Source organism: Globicephala melas, chromosome 2 (genome assembly GCF_963455315.2).
Source record: "Globicephala melas chromosome 2, mGloMel1.2, whole genome shotgun sequence".
Taxonomy (NCBI): Eukaryota; Metazoa; Chordata; class Mammalia; order Artiodactyla; family Delphinidae; genus Globicephala; species Globicephala melas.
The window spans coordinates 78,058,449-78,074,180 of record NC_083315.2 but is presented as its reverse complement, the minus strand read 5'-3'; the positions used below and the strand labels follow the sequence as shown (position 1 = coordinate 78,074,180).

General features: G+C 42.1%; 1 protein-coding gene across 5 annotated transcripts in view; it reads right to left on the bottom strand.

Annotated features, from left to right (window-relative positions):
- RAB27A (RAB27A, member RAS oncogene family) overlaps nucleotides 1-15,732 on the bottom strand; it is a 73,955-nt gene that overhangs the window by 31,328 nt on the left and 26,895 nt on the right. The window contains exon 2 of one of the 5 annotated variants that reach the window (XM_060294233.2): nucleotides 3,023-3,221. The exons of 3 other annotated variants lie outside the window; for them this stretch is intronic. The gene's annotated coding sequence lies outside the window, so the exon portion shown is untranslated. Of the gene's footprint in view, nucleotides 1-58; nucleotides 77-3,022; nucleotides 3,222-15,732 lie in introns of those variants that run through there. One more of the 5 variants, XM_030878739.3, reaches the window with a different exon arrangement.

Sequence of the window (15,732 nt, the reverse complement as noted above, 5' to 3'; positions counted from 1 at the left end):
GATAAACAACAGGGAAAGGTATGATGAGTGACACAGGCTTCCTTGGTTGAGAACTCACCTCCTGCCTTATCTCAAGGACCTGGCAGCAAAACACTGATCTGTAATCCAACAATAAAACAGAGATTTCAGCTGGGGGGAACCTTTAGCAAATTGGGATGCTATTTAGAGTTTGCCCTAAGTTGGTCACAATGACCAGGCTGTTCTGGGTTAACAGAGACCAGAATTCTAAAGAGTAAGGAAGCTGCTAGGAAATAAAAGTATTCAGGGAACAGGCAGGTCTTCAAATTGTTGACAGAGATTTTTCAGGGTATTGGTGGTGACAGGTTCCTTATCTGAGCTTACAGTCAGTTAGTCAAAGCCTAGAGTTAACGGAATCATTCCATCTTTCAGGAGAAAATAATTCTAGTCCATAGCAGACTACAATCCCAAACCCATGCTGCAGTCCTATATGTGGTTGTCTCGCCACCGCTTACCACCACGAGGTAAAGACAACTAAATGTTAAGTTTCAGCTTCTGGTAGGTCTTCACGTAGAACCATCTTCATATTATTAAAAATTATTTTTGGGACTTCCCTGGCAGTCCAGTGGTTGAGACTTCGTCTTCCAATGCAGGGCGTGAGGGTTTGATCCCTGGTCAGGGAACTTAGATCCCACATGCCTCCGGGCCAAAAAACCAAAACATAAAACAGAAGCAATATTGTAAAAAATTCAATAAAGACTTTTAAAATGATCCACATTAAAAAAAAGAAAATCAGGGCTTCCCTGGTGGCACAGTGGTTAAGAATTGCCTGCCAATGCAGGGGACACGTGTTCGAGCCCTGGTCCTGGAAGATCCCACATGCTGCGGAGCAACTAAGCCTGTGTGCCACAACTACTGAGCCTGCATTCTAGAGCTCACGTGCCACAACTATTGAAGCCCAGGTGCCTAGAGCCCATGCTCCACAACCAGAGAAGCCACTGCAGTAAGAAGCTCACGCACCACAACAAAGAGTAGCCCCCACTTGCCACAACCAGAGAAAGCCCACGCACAGCAATGAAGACCCAACGCAGCCAAAAATAAAAATAAATTTATTTTTAAAAAAAGAAAAAAAAATTTTTTTAAAGAGTATAAACATTTAAAAAAATTTTTAGTTAAAAAAAATTAAAATTATTTTTGCTTTTTATTTTTGTTACTCAAGTCCTGAGTGGTGTTTCTGGAACCTGTTCTTCAGAAAAAAAAAATACTCCACTCCCCAATTATGGAAATAACAAATTATTTTTATGTTGGCATTTTAGAGCAGACAGGGAAACAGTAAAAATACACAGTGCAGAATTCGGGGCACCCAAACAACATTTTGTGCACACAATTTCCAGCAAGCACTCCAGCCTATTGATGCTTGGGAAGCTAGTTCATCAAGGCCTCCCAATTGCACTGCTCTTGCTAAAAATAAGTAAGATGCCCACATGTCAGGCACTTTACCTGCATTAGTGTAACAGCCCTCATCACAGCCCTAAAGGCAGGTGATACATACATCACACACACTTCCTCCCTCCGAGGAATCTCGGTGCCAGTCTATCATGAATGCCACAATGAAAGGATGAGGAAGTGGGTCTTGGGCAGTCTCTCCACATATTAACATGCGCTCAATTCCAATGAATTGTTGAGAGGCATAAAAAAAGTGGAAGTTAAGAGCAAGGACTCTAGAGTTGAATCACCTGGATATGAATCCAGTCATGTCACTTTAGAAAATTTAATGTCTTTTGCCTCGGGATCCCCATCTTAACAATGGGAATGATAACCTATTTTATTAATACTATCAAGTATCTGCTTTCTTAACTTCTTTAAAAGTGGGGTGCATCTTATATTTCACAGTCTTACCACCCATGACATCTTACAATTGTTATTAAATAAGGTGGTACTGGAAATACAGTTGTGTGAAACCTTTCATTAGCAACTTCTAAGCAAAATCAAGAATGCAGCATCAACACATTTTAGATTCGATGGAGCACAACAGTAAACCTATCTCAGAGGGCTGTTGTGAGGATTGAGTATACATATAAAGTTTAGTTTAGAACAGTGCCTGGCACACAGTAAGTCCTGTATAAGTATTAACTGCTATTAGCATCATCAAGCAGTCTAGCTCTGAAGGGTCAATACGAAGGCAATATTCTTTCTTAGAAATGAAGAAAGAACTGAATCCCTAATCGAAAAATAAGATTAAAAAAAAAAAGACTCTATGGAGATGTAATGGCCTATATGGGAAAAGAATCTTAAAAAAAAAAAAGAGTGGATATATGTATGTATACAACTGATTCACTTTGCTATACACCTGAAACTAATACAACATTGTAAATCAACTATACTCCAAAAAAATGTAAAAAATAAAATAAAATAAATTTTATCAAAAAAAGGAAAAAAAAGAATCTATGGAGAGCACTTGAACCTAAGGTCACTTCTTTAAACACTGTACCTCCTGGAGGAAGGAGCAACTAAATACCTCAAGGAAATGTCTTCTAAAGTCAAGAATGCCCTCAATTTGAGACAGGCAAACGATTTTCTTATTCATCTCATATCTATCTCTCCTCCTTACACAAATATTTTTTCAAAGTGATCTACACCCTCACTCTCATCAGATTAACAATAGAAAGCAAGGAACACCTACTTCCTCAACATGTACCATGTGGTGATAATTGCCTGGTGAGAGAAAGTCAATGATCTTCTTCCTTATTTTTAATTGCTTTTCAGGAAATAAGGTAGAAGAAATTGATTTTAGTTAAGTGCAAAGGGGAAAGCTCTCACTCTCTCTCTCTCTCTCTCTCTCACACACACACACACACACACACACACACACACACACTATAGCCCAAATTCTCCACGAAACTTCCTATTAAATTCAGTCAAAGATTCCAACCTTACGATCCCCAATCACTAGGCAGAATCATTCAAAATCTACTCCAGATAAGCCAGTTTTTAAAAGCCCAATTTTCCCTCTATCAACCACATTTAATACAGAGAGTAAAAAAGCAGGGAGGGATAACATTACCTGAACAACTACTATGTGTCATGAATGGTAGTAGACATGGTTCTATTTTATCATCCTTAAGTGCAACTTAATGTCTAGGTAAGACATAAAGAGAACGTTGTTTTCTTAATGTGGTGGCACGTAGGCTTGGGTTAAAATTCTGGACTCTTCTTGGTGTGACTTGGTCCAAGTTCTTCAAACTAAGTCTCCTCTCTTTCAACTACAAAGTGGAGATAACATTACTAACCTCACTGGGTTACTTTAAGGATGAAGTGACATAATCCACAGAAAGTTTTAGCACATTGCTTGGTTTGTGTTAAGTGTTCAACAACAGAAACTTCTTTTTAGCAATACTATTACTAACATATAGCCTCATCAAGTTCTTATTAGGCAAGGCATGTAATTTTATAACCTATTCTTAATGTAACCAGTACCTGAACCTTTAGAAAAAATAGAGAAAGAAAGTCAATTTAGGTGCAATCATTTAAGAGGTCTCTATCACAAAAGCTATTTTGGCATTCCAATCTAACAATGAGTTGGGTTTTTTTTTTTTTGCGCTACGCAGGCCTCTCACTGTTGCCTCTCCCGTCGCGGAGCACAGGCTCCGGACGTGCAGGCTCAGCGGCCATCTATCACAGGCCCAGCCGCTCCGCGGCATGTGGGATCTTCCCAGAGCGGGGCACAAACCCGCATCCCCTGCATTGGCAGGTGGACTCTCAACCACTGTGCCACAGGGAAGCCCAACAGTGAGTTTTAACTGGGTGATTTTTGGCAATTTCAGAGCTAGAGTGTTCATTATAAAAGCATTTTATAATGGGGAATTCCCTGGTGGTCCAGTGATTAAGTCTCCTCATGCTTCCATTGCAGGGGGCCTGGGTTCGATCCCTGGTCGGGGAACTAAGATCTCACAAGCCATGAGGAAAAACAAAACCAAAAAAAAGCAGCATTTTATAATGTACCAAGATATGAGTAGGGGCAACTTGTGTTTACCAGATGAGCTCTGGCTACAACTATTTTAGATCACTGTAATTGCTATACCCTGAAGTGACATACACTTACTTTCACTGCAAAAGCAAGATGTGTACTGCCCAAGAGTGGGGCTCCCCATTTCCACAAGAGGAGATAGCCTCTGCCCTCTGTGCACGTGACCTTCCTCTTCTCAATTTCTGATCTAGTGTGAGTAGATAGGTTTCTGCCCTCCTAAATAGGTTGACAGTAGAATAGATGAAATTATAAACAAAGAGCTTATCTTATTTGTGCAAAGATCTTAGGTAGAGAGAAGTAAGTAGAAATGTAATGGCATTGAAGAATAGACAGAAATTGGAATCTGTTTCATAGTAATATAATAGATCCACCCTTAACACTGAGAAGAGAGGTACATAGCTAAAAACTGACAATCTAAATTTACATACAATTTGGCTTAATATTTATAAATGTGCCTCTTACACAGGAATATTCCATTTTCCCCAATTACACAAAGTGAAAAGACTAAATTATAGCATTCGATGATATTCCAACATAGTAAGTTATTCAGAGAAAAAATAAAATCATCTACAAACACTACTGAATTAAATATACATTCCCAAATACTACCAGGACATCCAAATATATCATTTGTAAAAGCATCCTTCAGCCATTTGCAATTCCTTATGAGTATTAAAAAAGAAAAAATAAGCAGTCTCAATCCAGGAGTTGACCTACTATTTCTGAAATGTTACCATCACCTCAGTAGGTGACTAACATAAGCCAGTAGTCAAATAATACAAGCAACTACACATTAAGAAAGAAGTGGGCACTGGAATGATTCTTGAAAGTAGAAAATGTTCTTCTGGAAGACCACTGTCAGCGACTCAAATGAGATACTGGCTTCTTTGTTTTTGTAAGATGTGGAGATCATCGATTCATTTACTCAAAAGGCATTATTTGCTGCCCACGCCTCTTTTACGATCAGAATATAACTGTTTACAGAAATTTATGGAAAGTAAATACTGGGTGTTATTTACTTACAGTTTGTGACAAGTACATCTTATTTTATAGACACAGGGTAATAGGAATAAAGGCGTACTACAGAAACTGTCCTTTGTAAAATATAGACAATACAGTGGCAATAGGAGTGGCTGTTTGGTTTGCCGAGCAATATCTCAAATAAGGTGAAAGTAGCCCCATAATGGCCCCAACCACATGTCCCTGCAATGGAATGTCCCACCCATGGCTAAACGTGCTTCCTAATGACACAGTAAAGCAGGAAATTCTTGGAGAATTCTTGGAATTCTCCAAGAAGTCCACAGAAGTGCAAAACGTGTAAAGTCTACTCCCACTCAGTGGTTGCTTTCTGCGAGCACATAGAAAACAGTAAGACATAGGTGTTGGAGTCAGGGTCTCCTCAATTCAAACAGGGGACCACCACCTACTGGTGTAAAGTGAGTAGCAAAATGCATGATGGAGATCAATATATCGTAGCTGTTCTTATGACTACGAGAGATTAAGGTTTGAACACTGACCTTATGGCATTAAGACTGGTGCTTTTTCCACTATTCCTTGAGAGGGACACTGAACCTAATAAATCTCCTAAAGAATGGAGTAAAAATATTTTCCGAAAATGGAACAGGAGGAGTGACCTAAGCTACCTGGAAGGTAGCTGCAAGACCAACTGATTCATAGAGGGAATTCTGCTATTAAGTTCTGAAGAGGTAGAAGTGAAGAGCCTTTGGTTATGTCAGAGTGATGCCAAACTCCTGGGCCCAAGACTCAAAGGTGGAAATATTGGGAGTGACTGTGCTGCTACCGCAGCCAGGACTGGAAGGATTACAAACCAAGTAGCACTCAAAGGACTTGAAATTGAAAAGTGCATTTCCATGAATTGGGAGATTGGGATTGACATGTATACACTGATGTGTATAAAATGGATGACTAATAAGAGCCTGCTGTGTAAAAAAATAAAGTAAAATTCAAAAAGAAAAAAAAAAGTACATTTCCAAGGTTGCAAAACACAGAACACCTTTCCATTTATGACCTAGAAATGGAGTCAGGGATTCTGGCCAAGCCTGGTCCTCCCGGAATATGCGAGGGTTGTAAAGGCCTCTGACCAACACAACCTAGCTGCCCTCTTGCATCTCACCTGCCTCAAAGTTTTTCATGTGCTGAAACACAGGAAAGATGTTGATTTGTCAGAGGAAATGCACCAAATCAAGAAAAGAATCACTTCACTTTGTGATGGAGCAATGATGCTTCTTTCATTCCAAGAAAAATTTTAGGATGGAAAAACAATTGTGAATTAGAAGAATCAAGACCTGTTGAGGATGACTGTCCAAATAATAAAAACAATTAGATTAATGTCCCTGAGTTGGCAGTAGCTGGGGAGGAGAGGGATTCCTTTACCATTGCCTTTTTTAAAAACTAAAATGAATGCTCTATATTTATTCACCCCGTAGAGACAGTGTGTCCAGAATATACCACCACCCTGCCTTTCCAGACCCAATCATTTGCACACCAGGATATTATTTTCACTGTTGTTTTTTTAGGGTGACTTCTACAGTGTACTGTAACCATTTCCCTGACTTCTTAAACAAAGGGCATAGACCATACCTCACCTTTTCTGTGATGAGATACCGTAACTGTATACTTACAGAAACTGTGAATGGTGAGGGCTCCTATCCCACACACCCTACTCTGAAGGCTAAGATGAAGCATCAGTTTGGCACACAGATACTTACAAAGGCCACTAAGATGCACCAGACAGGGCTTCACCTCTCCCTCGTCCTGCCTACACCACAGCCTCACCCATGCTGACCACACCAGGGCACAGCCGTTCTCCACCCCCAGGGATATGCTTCTCAGGTGCAGTCTGGCTTACAAAAGCACACAGGAGTCCATCTCTTCACAGCTGGCTTTCTTTCTTTTTTTTTAATATAAATTTATTTATTTGTTTGTTTTTATTTTTGGCTGTGTTGGGTCTTTGTTGCTGCACACGGGCTTTCTCTAGTTGTGGCGGGCGGGGGGGCTACTCTTCGTTGCAGTGCGCGGGCTTCTCATTGTGGTGGCTTCTCTTGCTGCAAAGCACGGGCTCTAGGCACGCGGGCTTCAGTAGTTGTGGCTCGCGGGCTTCAGTAGCTGTGGCATGAAGGCTCTAGAGCGCAGGCTCAGTAGTTGTGGCGCGTGGGCTTAGCTGCTCCGCGGCACGTGGGATCTTCCCGGACCAGGGCTCGAACCCTTGTCCCTTGCATTGGTAGGCAGATTCTTAACCACTGCACCACCAGGGAAGTCCCATGCACAGCTGCTTTTCTTTTCCACAGTCTCCTATCCACCCTACAATGCCCCCATGTTGGGTTCTAACAGTCCCACTTCTATCCATTACCCTGAGCCTCTCTACTCTTTCTTGTCCCTCATCTCCACGTACTCTTCCCAAACTCCAGTTTGTGTGTGCAAAAACTGACCTCACACCAACAACACCAGTCCATGAATACTGGTGCTTTCCTTGTAACAGTGAGCTGCTATATCAATTTCAAGGTACTGGACTCTCCTCCATAAGCTCATTTGCTACTCTGTCTTCAGGGACTTCTGCTTTTCCAATAAGGAAAGTCTTCCCCCAGCTAAGTCTGGGAACAGAGCCGTTTCAGAAACCCAAGTGCTTCTCCACTGTGCCAGTTTGGGGTTTACCATATACTGATGAAAAGGCAGCATACTGACACAAGTTAATCATGAGTTTAAAAAACTAGTGTCTGAGGACTTCCCTGGTGGTGTAGTGGTTAGGAATCCACCTGCCAATGCAGGGGACACGGGTTCGAGCCCTGGTCTGTGAAGATCCCACATGCTGCGAAGCAACTAAGCCCGTGCACCACAACTACTGAGCCTGTGCTCTAGAGCCCGCAAGCCACAACTACTGAGCCTGCACGCCACAACTACTGAAGCCCGCGTGCCTAGAGCCTGTGCTCTTCAACAAGAGAAGCCACCGCAATGAGAAGCACGCGCACCGCAATGAAGAGTAGCCCCCGCTCGCTGCAACTAGAGAAAACCCGCACATAGCAACGAAGACCCAACACAGACAAAAATAGATAAAAAAGAAATAAATTTATTTTAAAAAAACTAGTGTCTGTAAATATTCCACCATGTGTTAACTTAGTTCTTTTAAAAACAGTAAAATAGGCTCAGAAATATCAAACTATTTCCTGATGTTTTAGCACCACAAAACAACAGTACTAGGATTCTTAGCCTCTCTCGTTTGGTGTCAATAAGCTCTAAACAGCCAGCTATAGGTCTTCCTGGTCCTCGATCAGGTCCACTCTCTCCATTTAATATACTTACAATACATGTTTAACTGCTCCCTAAATATCATATTCTTTAATAGCTGAATCAAAAGGAAAGAAGAGAAACTCACCTGTGGTGCAGGTCCAATCTGATATACTTCTTATTGATTCTTGCCCCGTTCCACCTATGCAGTAGGCAGTCTTAGCAGGGACTGTTTGCATTTCTATCAACAGCTTTTTATAGACTAGGGCATGCCTTGGGTTTACTTATGCAAAAGAGGACTGAGGTACTTGCAGGCATCCAGCCTATTTCTAAATCAGCCTGTCAGATCACAGTTGGCTTTTTTGCGATTGTTGTTGTTTTTTCTAATTTTCTTACCTTTGAATCAGTAAATGCTGCCTAATATCACATTTGGGGGGATTTGTTAAGTTTTACGAATGTCCCCTGGTTGCGTAAAAAGGATCTGTATTCCCTGTTTGTTGTATGCAGAATTACGTATGTACTAGTTCAAGCTAGTTAGTTGTATTTTTCAATCTGATATATCCTTGTTTATGTTTTCCTACTTCACCTGTTAGGTTCCGAGAAAAAACTGGATCGTATTTATTTTTAGAAAATAAGCACAAGACAATGTCTTAAACGAGATGAATATAGCAAATCATAAAAGAATAAGGCACTGCAGTTATTAGAGAGGCCTCAAGTCTGTGGAGCTCTGGGACCCATTGAGGTTCTTTAGGAGTCTATAAACTTTTATTCAAATGTCCTTTTTCTCTTTATTGTTATTTTTTTTAACTGGAATAAAAAGTTACAGCCAAACGAGTTATATACCACATTTAGAGACCTCCAAATTGTTCACTTACTGCCTGGCTAAGTTATTTGCTTCTGCCTTTAGTGCATACATATTATTTGGAATTCTTATAAATCTGACATTAATTGAGAAGGCTATAATTTGCACTAGGCTTTTGTCATTCTCTTTCCTTTTTAAAAAAAGTTTGGAGTGGATTCACATGTCCACTCTTATGAGAATATTTAAGGAAGCATATGTGAGGCACACTCAGTAAATGACAGAAAGGCTCAGGCACATCTGTTCAGCACATGCTGGCTTTTACTCAGTTAGGACAATTGAGCAATAAGGAATGAACACAGTATGCTGCATCCTAACATTCTATTATAGAGCACTGCAGACATGATTTTATGTTTGGGGAGCTTCTTCTCTGACTTAGAGCTACGCTAAGCTTGGGTTACTTCTTGTTCATAGCAGATCAGTGTTTTCACAGCCAGCTGAATACTCTTGCATAGCGTCTCAGAAAAGCTACATAGTATCACTGCAGCAAATCTTTCGCTCCCTCAGAAAACTGCTCTGGTCCAGCTGGTTGCAAACGTTCTTTAGCAAGGTTCTTCAAATGAAATCTTACCTGGCACTTTAACATATAAAACAGGTGAAAGTAGAACCACTCTGGTAAAAGAAGTGAAGGTAAGACCCCACCTCCAAGGCCTGTGGACCCAACAAAGTCCTAACAAGTGCTCCATTGTACACATGTGGAAAATCAACGTGGAAAGCTCGACCTCAATGGCTCTGAATCATCTTGTTTACCTTCAACTTTGTACCCAACACTTCCTGCCTGCCTAAACACCTCAAACTGACACCTCATTACAAGGTATGCTACACTTTTTTATTCAGCATCTCCTAAAAATGCCATGTCTCAAATCTCATCCCCTTACCACAACCTTAGGACTCTTCTTATCTGGGATTGAAAATCTGGAATGTATTGGGTGACCCTGGTAAGAATTCCAAGAAGGGCTACCTGGAGCTTCACAGAATAAGTCTGTAGGAAAGGACAATGATCACTGGGTCAACCAAAGGGAAAGAAGAGCTGTGGATCTAAGGCTGAATAGTCCAGGGAAAATCTAGATCAAACTGGCTAGAAGTGAAGCAAGGGGCAGCATCCCCCTTGGGACAGAAAACCAGTGTTCTTGGAAAAGGGAACTATTGGGAGGATGTTTATAACCAGCTACACTGGTGATCTTTTCCCAAAGGGCATTGTAAAGCATAGCCATGTCAGTCTCAATGGACTCGACAACCTATGCTTGGGTGGAACCCTCAAAAGTCAAGATATGCTTTGAAGACCACAATGAAATGTTGATATAGCAAACTTAAAATAACTGAGAATATATTATTTTGTGCTACGTCAGAAGCCACTTTGTACTAAAGTACAGCACAGGAGAACACAAAGCAGCATAAATTTTAAAAAATACTGATGGGAGAAAAACTTAAAATTTTCTCCACTAACTTGACTTTTTTCTATAAATTCAAAAGAAATTGCTAGTATTGTATTTTCTCCATAGAACCCCTTGTTCCAGCTAATGGCTATGTCATGAGGAATGTTTCATATGAAAGGACTGCTACTGGGACTTCCCTGGTGGCGCAGTGGTTAAGAATCCACCTGCCAATGCAAGTCCTGGTCCAGGAAGGTCCCACATGCCGCGGAGCAACTAAGCCCTTGCGCCACAACCACTAAGCCTGTGCTCTAGAGCCCGCAACCCACAACTCCTGAGCCTGCGTGCTGCAACTACTAAAGCCTGTGTGCCTAGAGCCCGTGCTCCACGACAGTAGAAGCCACCGCAATGAGAAACCCACACACCACAACAAAGAGTAGCCCCCGCTCACCGCAACTAGAGAAAGCCCACACGCAGCAATGAAGACCCAAAGCAGCCAATAAATAAATTAATTAATTTAATTTAAAAAAAAAAAAAAGAAAGGACTGCTACTTAGAACCATTAGAAAGTTCCAGGGAAGGAGGAAAGGGCATGGGGAAGATGGGAACAGAGCAATCCCTAGTGTTCCCTACCAGAGCAGGCAGCCTCATATGAAGATGGCATAGAACCAACTTCAGGCCAGAAGGGGGAGATTCAAATGGAGGTCCCAGACAGGTGGACAAAGTCACATCAAAGTCAAACACCAAAAAAGTAAGGAGCAGATCAAAAAGGGGAGAGATGGCTTGTGGATTTGAGGAATTCAGGAGGACAGCTAGCCATGCAGACTGGGAAGACCAGTTGCTCATCAGAGCCAGTAGGAACAACACCTAGAAAAGACCCAGGTAGTTGTTACTTTATCAAAAGCCAGAGAGATTCTTCCTTTCTAAGTCAGGGCAATTTATTCCATCTACTTGCTCTCCCCTGCTTAACCTATCCAATTTCAAAGGCTCCCTAATCAACCTAAACAGGTTCCTTCACTAAGTTTCCTCCAGCTGCCCTGGGCAAATGGAAAAGTCAAGCATCCAGGTTAGAACTTGGTTCCCAAAGCCATACCTGTCTTTGTCATCAGCCAAGCCTGGGATAAGGACACCTATGGGAACCAAGCTCCTATTTCCTTTTTTGGGGGGGGGGGGGATGGGTAAGAAGTGGATTTATATAACACAAAATAAAGATTCTGTGTTAGCAAGGAAACTATGAATCAGCAAGAGAACAAGCTTCTATTAGGAAACTGGACATTTACCACATACATTCTAGTGCAAGAGGTTTTACATTTTGTTAAGATGCAAAATGTTTATTTACTCAGGAGATGCAGTGTGATTTTCCAAACCAAAATCTGGGGCATGAGGTCTGTCAGTGGATTTTCATGACCATTTTGGGAAAAAGGCAGAATCGGGAATATAGTTTAGTTACCAAAGTACTGGAATTTCTAAAGCACCTCACTAATTTATAGGGCAAATACACAGAGAAGAAAGTGAAATGAAGCAGTATCGGAAAAGCCATGGAGTTGGCCATCACAACACACCTCTGTGCACAGAGGACACGTGCAATCATTTGAGTTCCCTTCACTTCTGACCATCAGGGCTCAGGACTGAGACCCTACTGATCGCCGTAGTAGAGAAAGGGGAAGGGAAGTTGTTTCAATGGCAACATCCTCACCTACTTATGTTCCTCTTCTCACAGTCTCAGTAATTAACAGTATGATCACGAACTAAGCCAAAAGTTCCTCTACCCATTCCACTCTCAGCCTGGAAACCAGTCCTCCTAGGCCACATCATGCTCTGGATATTCCTTTAACCAATGTTTCCTCAATATGTATGAGTGCTTTATCTTGGTTAACTTGGACGGGTATTACACTACTTCTGAGTACTCCTCTCCCATTCCTCAGCTCCCCAGTAAACTTGCGTATTGCCGGGACTGTTCTTCTTGTGTGTCGCTTCCCCTCCACACCTCACCGCTGGACTTAAAACAGACCAGCTGTCACTCAATTGCTAATTGTGTCTACCATCTGGCTTTCTCTGACAGCCTTTTCCTTCCTCTGTTTCCCTCTGTTCCCTGCTGATTTCATTCAGGAATGACTCATAAGGTGTCTTGGAGCTCCACTGATAGCGGCTCTTTTTTTTTTTTTTAATAAGTTTATTTATTTATTTATTTATGGCTGTGTTGGGTCTTCGTTGCTGCACGCAGGCTTTCTCTAGTTTTGGCGAGCAGGGGCTACTCTCCATTGCAGTGTGTGGGTTCCTCATTGCAGTGTCCTCTCTTTGTTGCGGAGCATGGGCAATAGGCTCACGGGCTTCAGTAGTTGTGGCACGAGGGCTCAGTAGTTGTGGCTTGCGGGCTCCAGAGCGCAGGCTCAGTAGCTGTGGCGCACGGGCTTAGTTGCTCTGCAGCATATGGGATCTTCCCAGACCAGGGTTCGAACCTGTGTCCCCTGCATTGGCAGGCGGATTCTTGACCACTGAGCCACCAGGGAAGTCCCTAGCTGCTCTTTTTTGGTAAATTAAATTATATTTGCATTCAACTCAACAGTATTTGATAAGCAGTTTCTATGTGCCCAGTACTGTGTTGACAACTACAAATGGCACAAGAGAAATATGAGAACCCTCAAGAACTTGGTAATTGGGATGAGCAAATAAAATGAACTCACTTCCAACAAAGGACAAATAAGACAAGATAATCAGGAAGCAAAATGTCACCCAGCCCAGGATATCAAAAGTGAAATGGGGGGCTTCCCTGGTGGCGCAGTGGTTGAGAGTCCGCCTGCCGATGCAGGGGACACGGTTCGTGCCCCGGTCCGGGAAGATCCCACATGCCGCGGAACAGCTAGGCCAGTGAGCCATGGCCGCTGAGCCTGCGCGTCCGGAGCCTGTGCTCCGCAACAGGAGAGGCCACGACAGTGAGAGGCCCGCGTACCACCAAAAAAAAAAAAAAAAAAAAAAAGGTGAAATGGGCTTGATGTCAGAACACCTGGATTCTGCAACGTACTTCCTAGCTGTGTGATCTCGGGCAAGTCACGTAACCTCTCCCAGCCTGTTTCCTCAATATGGGAGTGTTTATCTAGCAAGATCACTGGGAGGATTAAAGACCCCAAGAGGTCAGAAACAGGGCACAATCTGACCAAGGCTTCAAGCAGAAACCAGGGCCTTAGCTGAACACCTTCAAAGCCGGAAGGGATTTAGCTCAGTGGTGGTGAGTAGGAAAGATGGAATGTTTGGTGCAAGAACATGTTCTGACTGCAATTTAACAAGTATTGAGAAGCCCTGTTAACTACTTCAAAGGCTACGAATGTAAATACGATATAGTTCTTTCCCTCAAAATTTACAGTCAGAGAAACATAAGACAAATCCACAAATAACTATAAAACTGGCTATAAATTCAAAGGAATGCTTATGAGGCAATGTGGCAAGCTGAAGAAGGCTGGACAACGAACCCGTCGGTGTGCTGGGTACTCGTTTCAGCTCTGCTACCATCTGTGTGTGATCCAGCATGGGTCACCACCCCTTCTCCAGGCCTTGTTTCCTCAAATATGAAATAAGAGGGCTGAACTCAATGGTCTCTTCCCTACACAAACATTCTACATTTGAAGAGTTTAGCCATGAGACGTTTAAATGGGGTCATGGTGGCAGCTGTCCCTCGTGTCACCTCTCACTCCTTAAAGACGAGAGCCCTAGACATGAGCATGAGATGGAAAAGATCCAAGAGACATCTGCATTGATTTTGTGGATTCTTGATGCTAAATAAAATGGTTATAGTATAAAAAATAATAATAATAATAAAATGCAGTGCGTCACTGGGTAGAGGAGGAAGCAACAAAGAGAAAGTACTACCAGGAATGAAACTGGGTGACCAAGACAGCAAAATGGGGCTGCTGACAGAAACAGGATATTTGAAGTTTGGGAAGGGAGAGAGCTGAAGTGGGCAGAAGTTTCTTGTGGGTGGCCACCAGATTTTTGGAGGGAAAAGATGATGAGATTGGATTGGGACAGACTGAGAGTTAGGGGTCAACAAAGCCACATGACAGAGAAGTGCTTGAAAACCATCCCCTTTCACTATGGTCCCACATTTCTCTCTGTCCTTGGGACAGAGGCAGAGGGGCCAACAGTGAAAGGTCCAAAAAGAAGGCCATGACTGTACAAACCGCAGAAGAGGGAACACACAAGACCAAGGATCACAGCAGGGTGTTCTCACTCAAACTAAATTACATGGGACATGATGGGAAGTCCCTGCTGTTGTGATGAAACTTCATTTGCAGACATCATGCCTCTAGTATCTGACAGTAAGTAAAAGGGAAATGTCAAGGAGGACAGCTGGATATCTCCTTGCCTCTAGACTGTTCTCTCCTTTGGGGAGCCTTTATTAGGGCACCAATTCAGATTCAAAACATCACCCTATATCCCACCCATCTGACTACATGTTAATAAAAATACATAATGGCCAGGGGTATATCATTTTCCTTCAGCCTCATTCTCTGCCTCTCTCACTCGGCTTGAAATAATTACCACTTTTACTGCTGATATTAAGAAATGACAAGCCCATACTCTTTTCTAATTACTTAATGGCTGTGGGTTTTCAGAAGAGAATTAGCTAACTAGACCATGTCCCCCATGTTTTTGTTCTCATTTAAAATAAAACAACACTTCTATAAATATGCACGTGCACCGTCTCCTGATGCATGCCAGCAAGAGCTTCTCCAGGAAATTGTTTGGCAACCCTTTTCATGCTATTTGTTTGACGAACTGGGTCAAATGCTCATAATCGAAGGCCACAGATCTGGGCATTCCAGCAATGCCAGGCCCTGCCCAACAACCCTGAGAGAAGAAGCGTTTACTGTCTCAACACATCTGAACCAATTCAGAACATACCAGGGGAGAAGGGTAGATACCAAAGAGTGACATTCCTGGGGCATAGGTATGTGCGCGTTCAATAATATTCAGTACAAGACAATGCCAAATTGTTGTCCAGCATAATTGTTGTACTCTCCCAACTTCACATCCTCACCAACATTTTATTGTCAGACTTCTCAAAATGGTAACACACTGTAATCTAAATTAGCATTTCTTTTATTGCTAATGTGGTTGAGCCATTCAATTCCTTTTTTTTTTTTTTTAATTTGTTGGCCATTTGATTTCTTCTTGTGGAAGAGCATAGTCATGTCCTTTCCCTTTTTCTTCTATTGGGTTGTCTTTTTCTTATGGACTTTTTCTTAAAGACATTCTTATGTCTTTTTCTTATGTCTT